Genomic DNA, 13,063 nt, shown 5'->3' with positions numbered 1-13,063 from the left:
AGATTCTTTCTCTCCCTCTCTGCCCCTGCTCACCCCCGCACCCCCGTCCACTTGTGGCAGCATGCATGCTCTCTTTCTCTTTCAAAAAAAAAACCAAAAAAACAAAAAACCAACAGCTCTATTTCCAAAAACAGGAAAAAAGATTTGAACAGTGCTTTATAAAAAATATTAAAATGTCCCTTATCACGTGCATGAGTTCTGTATATCATTAGTCATCAAGGAAATTCATATTTAAACCATGATATACCACTCACCATCCACTTGAATAGGTAAAATTAAGAACAGAAGGAATTGAAGCAGCTAAGCTCTCATGCATTGCTGGTGGTGAGGGGGGGGGTCTAAATTGGTATAACCACTTTTGAAAACTGTTGTAATTTTCTTATATTTCAACATATACTTAACATATGACCCAGAAAATCTAGCCTTCGAATGAAAACATACTCACATGTAAAGATCTGTACGTGAATGTTCAGAGCAGGTTTTTTCATAAGAGCCCAAACCAGAAACACCCCAATTGTCTATGGGGGAATGGATAAACAAATTATGGTATGCTTATAAAACAGAGTACCACTCAGCAGCAAAAGGGAATAACTTAATGATACACAGAATGTCATGGGTGACCTTCACAGACATTTTGTAATTGAAAGTGAATAGACATAGAAATTATTCCATTCATATGAAATTTTGAATAGGGGGACATTTATCTACTATGATAAGAGAACAGACCGTGAGCTGCCTAAGGCAGGGGTGGAGACAGAAGAGATTGTAGAGGGACACAAGTGAACTTGAAGAGATGGAAATGTGCTGTATCTTGATTGTGGTGGTGATTACACGGATACATATATTGCTCAAAAGTCACCACCAGCCTGTACACTTAAAATGTGTGAATTTTATTATTAAAGTATAGCTCAAAGTTTTTGTTTTTTTTTTTTAATTTTATTGAAATGTGATGGATCGGGGCACCTGGGTGGCTCAGTCCATTAAGCCACTGATTTCGTTCAGCTTGGGTGACCATCTCAGGGCCCTAGAATTGACCCTGCGTCGGGCTCCCTGCTCAGTGGAGAGTCTGCTGGTCTCCCTCTCCCTCTGCCTGCCACTCTGCCTACTTGTGTTGTCTCGTGCTGTCTCTCTCTCTCTCAAAATAAATAAATAAATAAATAAATACACACACACACACACACACACACACACACACACACACATAATTTTTTAAAAAATAAAAATCAAAAGAACAATGTGATGGATAAGCAATATTTCTTTTACACAAGTAATTTCATCGTGTCTGTCCCCTAATTGAAATCCTTTACACTTTCTCATTGCATTTCTTTCTTTCTTTCTTTCTTTCTTTTTTTTTTTTAAGATACTATTATTTGAGAGAGCATGCCGGAGTGTGTGCATGTAGGGGCAGAGGGAAAAGAAGACATCCCACTGAGCAGGGAGCCTGATGTGGGGCTCTGTCCCATAACCCTGAGATGATGACCTAAGCTGAAGGCAGCTGCCCAACTGACTGACCCACCCAGGCGCCCCTCTCATTAAATTTCTAATAAAATCCAAACTCCTTACCAGCTCTCTTTTTGAATGCATTTTCTGCTACTTTACTTGCCACTGGCTCTGTCCATACCCATCTTTAGCTGCTAAAACTTGGCTAGACTCTTTCCAGTGTGATGTTCCCTTTGCCTCGAATGCTGTTGCTGCACCTCCACCTCCCCCCACCCACGTTTGCATAGCTGCATCCTCTCCCTTTAGAACTCAGCTTTTAAATGACAGAGCTTTTCCTGCCCTCCTCATCTAAAATGAACTTCGCACTGTTACTCGTTATTTACTAGTTTGTTTCTTTCATAACAAAATTTGCTGTTGTTTTAGTTGTCTTCCTATTTTCTCTTTACCTCCATGCTCTCAAATGACAGCTGCATGAGGGAGTGCCTGTGACAGTCTCATCCAGCACCGCATCTCCAGCGCCTACATGAGGGGAAATGAAGGCGTGAACATTGTTCCCTAAGCCTGATATCTCTCTTCCTTCTCCTCTATGGAAATTCCCCTTCCTCTTTCACGGCCTAACTCAAATGACAACTATTCTTCAAAGTCTTCTTCCAGTACCCTGTTTAATTCCCCTAAGAATTATTTTCCTTCATGTACAGGTTAGTGTTGATCACGTGTTTTCAAAACTGGTGAGAGAACTTTGAATCAAAGCATCGATTGAACAGTGGTTTAAGCAGAAGGACCATAGCTTAACAGAGTTCATACCTTCTCAGTCAAGACACTTGAAGAAAAAGATGGCAGTTCACCCCAGAAAAGACGGTATCGAGTCTCAGGCAAATGTTGGATATGCTTCTGATTGCTCGGGGAAGTTTTTATATGGCTTACTTTCCACATTCACAGTCATAGCAATGGTTTAAAGTATATACACTTCAAACTTTTTTGGTTAAAACTTAATGCTTAGGGAGGAAGGGTGAAAGACTATAGGAAAAGAAAAACTGGAAAGGTGTTTTCCATTTTCTTCTAGTTATAATTATCTTCTTATTCTAGACTAGCTTCTGTTGTGTCTACTTGGACTAATGTGTAAGATCTTTAATAGCTTGCAGGTGAAAAAAGTATTTTATTTATTTTTAAATATTTTATTTTACGTAGGCTCCACACCCAATTATGGGGCTTAAACTCACAACTCTGAGACCAAGAGTCACGTGCTCTGCTGACTAAGCCAGCCACGTGCCCTGAAAACAAGTATTTATTTATTTGTCAGAGAGAGTGAGCACAGGCAGACAGAGTGGCAGGCAGAGGCAGAGGGAGAAGCAGGCTCCCTGCTGAGCAAGGAGCCCAGTGTGGGACTCCATCCCAGGACACTGGGATCGTGACCTGAGCCAAAGGCAGCCGCTTAACCAACTGAGCCACCCAAGTGTCCTTGGAAACAAGTATTTTAAAGGACGCGTCTTCTTTTTCCTCTTCTTCCTCTGCCGTAATTCTCCTGGTACATCATTTCCCTCATACATTTGAAATCAGCTGTATAACATCATTATAGTCTTTGGCATAACACTTAAAGGCAACCCCCTTTCCATCAACACACATACCTGCACACAAATTGACCAACTCCATTTAAAAGGCAGTCTTCTCTTTTACTAAAAAGAGCATTGGGGTGCCTGGCAGGTTGAGTAGTTGGAGCCTGTGGCTCTTGATGTCAGGGTTGTGAGTTCGAGCCCCACCTTGGTTGTAGAGATTACTGCGGGGGGGTGGGATACAGCACTTGAAGGAATTTCTTATTTCTTGCTGTCATCAGCCTCTGATTAATATATAACTTCTAGGCATTAGTATTCTTAGAAAATTATAACAGCAGGTTTAACAGAGCAAGTGAAAGTTGTTGAATTGCTTTTAAGCAACAATCTGGTTTGGCATACTTTGTCTTTTTCTTTTTTTCTTCTTTTTTTGAAGATTTATTTATTTGAGAGAGCAAGAAGGATGGAGAGGGAAAGAGAGTGTCTCAAGCAGACTCCCCACTGAGTGCAGAGCCTGCCACGGGCCTTGATCTCATGACTACCTGAGCCGAAACCAAGAGCCAGACACTTAACTGACTGAGCCACTCAAGTGGCCATGCATACTTTGTCTTTTGTATATCAAAACTCCTCCGTGGTTCTTAAACTCTAGCATCCATTGAAGCACCTGGAAGCCTTGTTAGAACACAGATTTAGTAGATCTAGGGGTGGAGGCCTAAGAATTTGTAGATGCTGATGTTGATGCACTTTGAGAACCTCAGTAGCTTGTACACCTCAGTAGTTTCTACATATTTGGGTTGCTGGACCAAAGCTCTCTTTAGGTGAATGTTATTTGCATTTACAGTTCACCTTACTTTAGATAATCTGTGTTTATTGTTGTGCAGTGTATTGGGTGGGCAGGAAAATGGAGTTTTCACTTGTGATTTTAGATTGAACCTAGTCCTTCTCAAATTTTTCTTGCTTTATGTAAAGCAGTTCCTAAAACCCATTTTATTTCAGGGCAAATGAAGAGCTATTTTTATAATCTATAATTAACCTAATTCAGGAAAAAGGAGCAGGCTTGGGGAAAAGGCTAGCATTGACACAAGTGTGGAAGCTCAAAAATTGCTTTTCTGAAATTAATATTACCAGCCTCAATAAAGCATTTGAAGTTGATTTTAGAATCCTGGACCTAATTATTCCAATCTAGGGCTGCACTTGTAAGGGTTAAATAGTTTGTTGGATTCAACGTTAATATTTCCAGGCTTGCTCAGAGTTCAAACATTATATCATCTTATTTGAGTAGTTGAAATTGTATTGCTTTGCTAGAACTTACAAAAGTGGCTAGAGAGAAAGAACAGAAGCCATCCTATTGATGAACCGTCTTTTAACCATCTCACATCAACTGCGCTCGTTCAATGTTTTCAAAATGTAGTATTTCAGAAACTGTTTCTACACATTACACCCTTACATTTATAATATAACTATAGAGTTTGTTTAAATCCTTAAAAAATACTATTTTCAGAGAATAGCTGCCAAGCTTATTCCCCAACTTTTGATTTTTGTTTGTGTTTTTGTCTTAATTCAAAGACAGCTGTTACCTAGTTGAGCCTTGAATTACAAAAGTCCAATATTTAAAATCTTAAAAAAGATCTTTTTTGGTTTAAAAATCATAATGTTTTAAATTTGGGAATTATCACGTTTCATGGCCCAAAATAGCACATTGAATTTTTGGCAGCTTCTGTCCTGCCTCTGCCAATAAAAGCAGCACCATATGGTGTGACTGCTGTTCCACTAGGAAACCCACACCCTGCGGAGACACTGCCTGGCATGAAGCAGAGCCGCTGCTCCCCATGTGCTTATCTTTTTAAGTCAGCATATTGGCCGAGATATATTAAGATTCCAGGACATCATGGGATCCTGTCAGTTGAGTCTTGCAGCTCTTTTTCCCACCAGCTTTAACGTTTGGCCACATTATAAAAACATGTACTCAAAACTTGATGGAATCTCTCACCCATCTTTAGAAAAAAGCTTTTGATGACTATTGTAAGAAAGGAAAGTATATACTTTTTAGGACACGATTAGTACAGTCAATTTCGTATTCCTTGCAGTGCTGGTACTACTCCACAACTGTGTCTTCTCTGAATAATCATCTCTTCCTCTTCTACTAACCCTCCTCCCCTGACCAAATATCTAGAAGGAAAGTGATTTGCAAATACTCATTCTAGGTGTGGGTTAAGTGATGGAAGATGGGCTAAAATTTGTAGTTCTTTGCGATGGAGAGAGTTCAGAACATGACAAATAGTAGGAACCAATTGCTGTCCTCCTTTCTCTTACTTCTGTGTATTTTATCTTGTGTTGACTAGGTGTATTACGTTTTCCAAATAAGTGGGCTCTTCCTGTTCTTTGTCTGTCCTATGCTAGGGTGGTCATTTAATTCATTGTGATCTTCATCCAAATGTTTCTTAATCATATAAAATTACTGTTAAGGCTTTTCAATATAAAATTAGCTAATTCTCCTGAAAATAAAGGCACGTAGGTAGATTTTCTTTATCATATGGCTTATTAGTTTTCAGTAACTTTGTTCACTTATTCTTGAAACAAATAGAAGTACCTACTGTTTGTACTAAATGTACTAGGCACTGTGTATAAAAAAATGGAATAGACAGATTTTCACCCTCCAAGAACACAGAACCCTTTATAATACAGTTTAAAGATTTTAAAAAATTATTCATTTATTTTAGAGAGAGAGGGCACATGTACAGGCAAGATTGGGGCGGGGGTGGTGGTGGCTGAGGGGGCAGAGATGGAGGGAGAGAGAGAGAGAGAACCTGAAACAGACTCCTAGCACGGATTCTGATGCAGAGCTTGAGACCACGACCAGAGCTAAAATCAAGAGTCAGATCCTTAACTGACCGAACGACCCACGCACCCCTGTAATACAGTTTAATGCTTTACTAAAGAGATACACTATACTTGTATCTTGAGGCAGCTAATGAAATTACACTTTCTAAAGATTCAAAGGAAAATACTACATTTCAGCCTTACAGAGAAGTGCTTATAAATGTTCTTGCCTGGTTTGTCAAAAAAATGGTTAAAGCTCAGAGGGAATTATAAGCCTGGTTCAAACTAAGTGAGAAATAACTGAAAAATTAAATATCTCTTAAAATAGTTGATGTTTTTTCTAAAATTTGAATAGCTAATGGTTGTGTGACTTTTCAAACAAAATTTGGGGAAATTATATTTTCAGTTTGCATGTAGTGGAATATTTTCTTGGTAAGACAGATACCTTATATTTAAATATTTTAGGATAAGAATCAGTAGGTACTTAACCTTTTGAGGTGCTAATGTGAACATGGTTTAAGTCGGTGTTTTTCAGTAGGAATGCTTTTGGTGGTTAGGAGGGACCATTCCTCAGTGTGCAGTACTGTCCTGTCCATTTAAGGACATTTAGCACACTTAGCCCCTTTTCATAATTTTTATATTAGTATAAAAAGTTATGTGCCTGCTTACATCTGTTTGGCCCAGTAACACCAGGGCAGCTTTTATTCAGTGTAAGTGAATACCATGGGGTGCCTGGGTGGGTTAGTGGGTTAGCTGAAGCCTCTGCCTTCAGCTCAGGTCATGATCCCAGGGTCCTGGGATGGAGCCCCAAGTCGGGCTCTCTGCTCAGCAGGGAGCCTGCTTCCCTTCCTCTCTCTCTGCCTGCTTGTGATCTCTGTCTGTCAAATAAATAAATAAAATCTTTTAAAAAAAAAAGTGTAAGTGAATACCAGTGTGTATTCCTGATTTACTATTATTCTTTTCAGATTTTCTTTATTTATTTGAGAGAGAGTGAGAACACAAGCAGCAGGGAGGGGCAGAGAGAGAATCAGACTCCCCACTGAGCAGGGAGCCAGACTCCAGCTCGATCCCAGGACCCAAAGGTCATGACCTGAGCCGAAGGCAGAGGCTTAACCCACTTAGCCATCCAGGCGCCCCAGAGAAGCAGGCCCCCTGCTGAGCAAGGAGCCGGATGCAGGACTTGATCCCAGGACCCTGGGATCATGACCTGAGCTAAAGGCATTGCCTTAACCGACTGAGCCACCCAGGCATCCCTGAATTGTAGTTTAAACATTGCCTTCCAAATGTCAGTGTTAGCCCAAGTCCGTGTGATAAACAAAAGTGCCCCTTCGTATTTCCAAATTGTACCTGATTGGGAATTGGTCACTGTTAAAAAACAAAATTCAGCTGAGTAATTTGAAGGTCAGATTAGTTTTATACAATGATGAATTGGACAGTATCCTGTCTGGCAAATAGAAAGGAGCTCCAGAAAGCGATACAAAATGGGAGACTTCTGTAGGCAGAAAGATCAGGGCCAAGGCAGGAGTGGAGTACCTCATCCTTGTGGACCAGAGGGGGTCTGCCAGGCAGATTACCTCCAAGTAGTATTGACTAGGAAATTCTAGGTTGAGTGGTTTAAGATTACATTCCTGAGATGGGTTGAAACTGTGGTAAAGTTAAGTGATAAGTCTTGTGGTAAAGTTAAGTGATAAGCACAAGTGATTCCATTTGGGGCCTTTTTGAAAAATTAAACACCATCTACTTATTACACCATCTACTTATTACATAGTGTCTTTGCTCTCTGTATATGTGTACCAAATTTTACTTTCTGAACTTTGAGGGCTGCCATGAACTTTAACAACTAAGACACCTCTCTCCTTTTAAAAAACTAGAATACGTGCTTAGATATCTGTGGACAGGGTTTCCAGCTTGCTTGGTGTGGAGCCCATAATTTTGGTTACTATAAATCTCACCAAACATTTTCTCGCATGTCACATGTCATGATGTGGAAGATGCAATACTCACCCTTCATTTTTTAAAAAACAGCTCTACTGAAGGATGTTTAACATAGTCACTCATTTCAAGTTTACAGTTATTTTTTAATAACTTTACTGAATAACGTAACTACCACCATAAATCAGTTTTTGAATATATTTATCCCCCCACCCAAAGGTCCCTGATGCCCATTTATAGTTAATCCCCATTAATTCCCATGCCCAGACGCTTCTGATCTACTTTCTGTCTCTAAATTGCCATTTTTGGACATTTCATGTAAATACAATGATGAATTTGTGACCACTATCTTCTTAAAACATTTTTCTGAGGAGGCAGTGACCTCTTTGACTTTGGCTATAGCAACTTTTTTCTGGATATGTCTTCTGAGGCAAGGAAAACAAAAGCAAAAAATAAATTTGAGACTACATCAAAATAAAAGGTTTCTGCATAGGGAAAGAAACAGTCCACAAAACTAAAAGGCAGCCTATAGAATGGGAGAAGATACTTGCAAATAATATTTCTGATAAAGGGTTGGTATGCAAAATATATAAAGAACTGATATAACTCAACACCCAAAAAACAAATAATCCAATTAAAAAATGGGCAGAAGACATTAATGGACATTTTTCCAAAAAAGACATCCAGGTGGCCAACAGACACATAAAGAGATGATCAACATAATTCATCATCAGGGAAGTGAAAATCAAAACTACACTGAGCTATCACGTCATGCCTGTCAGAATGGCTAAAATCAACAACACAAACAATGGGTGTTGGTAAGGATATGTAGAAAAAGGAACCCTCTTGCTTATTTGGTGGGAATGCATACTTGTGCAGGCCACTGTGTAAAAGAGTGTGGAAGTTCCTTAGATAGTTAAAAATAGATCTGTCCTATGATCCAGCACCGGCACTACTAGATATTTACCCAAAGAATATAAAAACACTAATTCAAAGGGATACATGCACCTCAGTGTTTATACCAGGATTATTTATAATAGCCAAATTATGGAAGTAGCCCAAGTATCCATTGATTGATGAATGGATAAAGAAGGGATGATATATATATATATATATTATATATGATGGAATATAACGTAGCCATGAAAAGAATGAAATCTTACCATTTGCAATGATGTAGATGGAGCTGTAGAGAGTATAATGCTAATAAGCGAAGTAAGAGAAAGACAAGTATGATATGATTTCATACGTGGAATTTAAGAAAATGAGCAAAGGGGGAAAAAAGAGACAGTAAGAAACAGATTTAATTATAGAGAACAAACTGATGGTTACCAGAGGGGAGGTGGGTGGGGGTGGTGATGGGGATTAAGGAGTTGGGATGAGCACCAGGTGATGTATGGAATTGTTAAGTCACTACATTGTACACCTGAAACTACTGTAAGACTGTATGTTAATTAAGGAATTAATTAATTAAGGAATTAAAATAAAAACTTAAAAACATTTCTCTGTGTCTTTTCTGTCAGACTCTTCTTTCTCAGTCACCCCCTTAATCAGGTGCTTAAATGTCATGGTTCTATTCTCACTTGACCGAGGTGAGTTCATCCCAGGTAAATGTGATGATTCCTATATCTCTGTCATAGGCCTAAACCTTTTTCTAAGCTCCAGACCCATACTGCCAACTACATGTGTGGGGGGTGTCCATGGGCACTTCAGTCTCCACAGCTCTGGAACTGAGCTGAGGACCTGCTTCTCCAAGCCTCCTGGGCCTGGACTTTACTTCCCAGTGAAGCTGCCACCAGCCACTTCATCCCCCAACCCAGAAACTAGGGCACCATCATCCTTTATTCTTCTTTCCCTCACTTATTGTAACCAGTAAATCGCCAACTCTGCAATCACCTCCGAAATACCACATACACTGAATGTAGTTAACCTAAATTTAAATGGTATAAGTATGCCATGTAGTTTGAGTCAAGAATATGTATAGAGATTCTTTTTTAAAAAGCATGTAGAGATTCTAAGTCAGGATCAGGCCTTAATGGGAAGCATAGTAAATTCTTATCCCTTGCTAGTACTTACAGGTTTTGAGATTGTTCAGAATAAACATAGCACAGTTTTAGTAACATCTTTAACAAGTGTCAAAATTCTTTTTTATCAGCTTTATTATTTTTTTTTAAAGATTTTATTTATTTATTTGACAGAGAGAGAGAGATCACAGGTAGGCAGAGAGGCAGGCAGAGGGTTGAGGGGAAGCAGGCTCCCTGCTGATGCTGACGCAGCGTTGATCCCAGGACCCTGAGACCATGACCTGAGCTGAAGGCAGAGGCTTAACCCTCTGAGCGCCCCTTTTTATCAGTTTTAATTTTGTTATACTTTAGTTTTAGTTTTTTCTTTAATACAAGGTTTTTTTAAAAATAAAAGTTTTTTAATAAAAAACGATGGTTTCAACAAGAGTTAAGACATAGCCGTCTGTATTTCTCCTTATACTTTTTAAAAAATTAAGGCTAAAACAGATTCTTCTGGCTTTTATCTCCCTTCTCCCTATATTATAAGAAAAGTTTTCTACTTTCTGTAGAACAGAAGTATAACCTAGAGTTTCATTGCTCACAAAACAAAATTGCCACTCACGTGACAAGTTGAATGTTTGTTTGCAGTGGTTTGAGACAATTAGATGGAAACAGTTCCCTGTTTAGTAGGTAATGTATGTATTTCCCCTTTACAAAAGAGTAAAGTTCCTTTTTATTCTTTAATTTAGCAGCAAATTTTAGTTGGATAAAGACCACTGAAAATTTTATGCAGAATCTTTGTTGAGTTAGATCCGGGGCACTCAGATGGCGGACCGAGTGGAGTTGGGGAAGAACAGAGGAGCGGCTTTGTTAGACTCCGTGGAAGCTAGCTAGGAAGCCTTTCCTTAAGCAGCTGTTGAGAAACTAAGAAGAGGGGTTTTCTTTCTGTCTAGAAGATGGCTTTCCTATGATTTCCTCTTAATTATTTTTCCATTTTTTATCCTGGGGATATAGTCACATTTTGCTCTTTAGCTCTGTTTTCTTTTCTTCTTTTAATGGTCAGCCCCTCTCCCTGTCAACATTTCTTCCCTCCCCATGGAACTAAGAAAATGCAGGTCCTTTCCGTGCCTTACATGAGGCTGACTGGTGTTCATCCACACACGTTGCTTTGTGCCTCACACGTGTTTCCCAAAGTCAGGCAGTCTTGTAACTGCCCCAGATAGGTGCTTGCAAGAAGGAAATGAGGCAGAGTTTACTGAGAGATTCTGCATGAGATTGATTGATTTCTGAGGCAGAAAGTTACCTTACACATAAGTTATAACCATTTTATATCTGCCTGATTTAGAAGTTATTCAAAGGATAGATATGGGGTGGTGGCGGGGTGGGCGTTAAAGAGACAACATAAGTTGTCTCATGAGATGAGTTGACTTTCAGAAGTTGTCTTTTTTTCCCCTTCAGATCTAATCCATTGGTGTTTATTCATGTGGGATTTTTTTTTTTTCTTGGTCATTTCTAAAAGCTTCTTTTGAAGCATGAGCAGTTTCTACCTGGAGAATTGGATTTAAATAAATAATGGTGATGAATTCCTTCAGACGTTTGCAGAGGAACTCCAGAAGTGTAATTCTTTTTTTTTTTTTTAATAATGATAATAGACATCTATTTAAAGCAATACATTTGCAGCTCAGATAGTTCTAAATTGTACATTTCATGTTTATTTAACTTCTTAAAAATACTTGAGGGCAACTGCAACCAGTTTTCAACTCCATGATTACTTCTTTGACCCTTCTTCTCACTCTTTCCTTTCCCGAATAACTTCTTTCAGATATGGTTCAAGGTAGAATTTATTCTCCTCATATTTTGTCCATTGCTCTTTAGACAAGATCTGATGCCTCATGGTCAGTTCCAGTGCCTTCTTAATGCGAAACATCCTGTCATTGTAAAGGTTTTCAGGAAGCCTTCTTAAATCTTCTTTCACATCATCTCACATATCATATCATCTTGCATTAACCTCAGTCTGTTGAACCCTGCAGCATTGTAGTACCACTTTTGAATACCCTCCAGCCACTGGCTTGATGCTGCAGCGGCAGGCCTGCTCGCCATTTTGACCCCAGAAATGTAATTCTTGATAACCCTTTTCTTCTATGTCGTAGTACTTTTCCATCAAGAAACCGAAATAGTGGGCTTAATTTTCTGAGAATAGTGCTCTTTGATCTCTTTATTTAGTAATTTCTTGTCCCATCCAGCTTGAAGTCATTGCACAGTTTTGGTTTTAATGTGGGACTGTATTAGTGCACTGATGTTAAAATTTAAAAACCTGAAACATAGACCCAAAAGGAAGAAGTTAGGGAGAAGCTCCTTTATTTCATTATGACCTCAGTAACTGACAGCTTGCCTTTGGAAGCCTAGAGAATCAGGTAGAATTTCTGTCAACCAAATAAATGTATATTGAATGCCAGTGTGTCCCTCATGTTGTGATGGCCCAAACTATGATCACTGCCTTCCTGGAACTGCCCTCATTTATTTATTTATTTATTTAAAAGATTATTTTATTTCAGAGAGAGGGAAAGAGGGAGGGGCAGAGGGATAGGGAGAGAATCCTAAGCAGACTCTGTGCTGAGTGTGGAACCCATTATGGGTCTCAATCCCACACCCTGAGATCATGACCAGAGCCAGAAACCTAAGTCAGACGTCCAACCAACTGACCCACCCAGATGCCCCACTGCCCTCAGTTATCTGAAAAGAAAAATACTGCCAGAGAGAGTAGGGGTTTTGTGAATTTATTTCATTAGGATTTTAATGTTTAAAGGAAGAATTTCAAGATAGGTAAAACTCGTAGCCAAATTACTGTATACAGCAGAATTTCTTGTGCATTTGCCTGCTCTGTGATGTCATGGTTGCACCAAGTAAGAATTAGAACACAGATTTGAAATTCTTATTCAGTTTGGAATGAATAAGATGCCCTGTGGCAGATATTTTTAGAATGGAGGAGCAGCTCCAGTACTTGCTGTGAGTCAGGTTCTCATTCAGAGACTGATCCTGAACATTGACTTCAAGAGTTGAAATCTTTCATCCTGAATTAGTTATTCTTCTGTTCTGAAAATCAAAGTTTAAGCTGCCGTCAGTAGATTAAATCAATACCATGTATATATATGTATATATATATATATCTCACAAGAAAGCAACTTTTGGCATCAGAGACAATTTAAATGATCCTTCTATTTGGAAGTGGATATTTTTCACAGATGTAAGCTGTTGTGAGTTGGTAGTTATACTATCAAAGTTGTCAGAGGGCTTCAGAAAGGGTGGGTCTATTTTTTATAG

General features: G+C 39.0%; 1 protein-coding gene and 1 pseudogene across 2 annotated transcripts in view; one reads left to right on the top strand and one right to left on the bottom strand.

Moving 5' to 3' along the window:
- Nucleotides 1-13,063, top strand: part of GLG1 (golgi glycoprotein 1) — a 159,202-nt gene that overhangs the window by 56,307 nt on the left and 89,832 nt on the right. The gene's annotated exons all lie outside the window — the stretch shown is intronic.
- Nucleotides 11,383-12,040, bottom strand: LOC116579939 (annotated as a pseudogene).

This window comes from Mustela erminea, chromosome 19 (assembly GCF_009829155.1).
Source record: "Mustela erminea isolate mMusErm1 chromosome 19, mMusErm1.Pri, whole genome shotgun sequence".
Lineage (NCBI taxonomy): Eukaryota > Metazoa > Chordata > Mammalia > Carnivora > Mustelidae > Mustela > Mustela erminea.
This window is presented reverse-complemented; position numbering and strand designations above follow the sequence as displayed.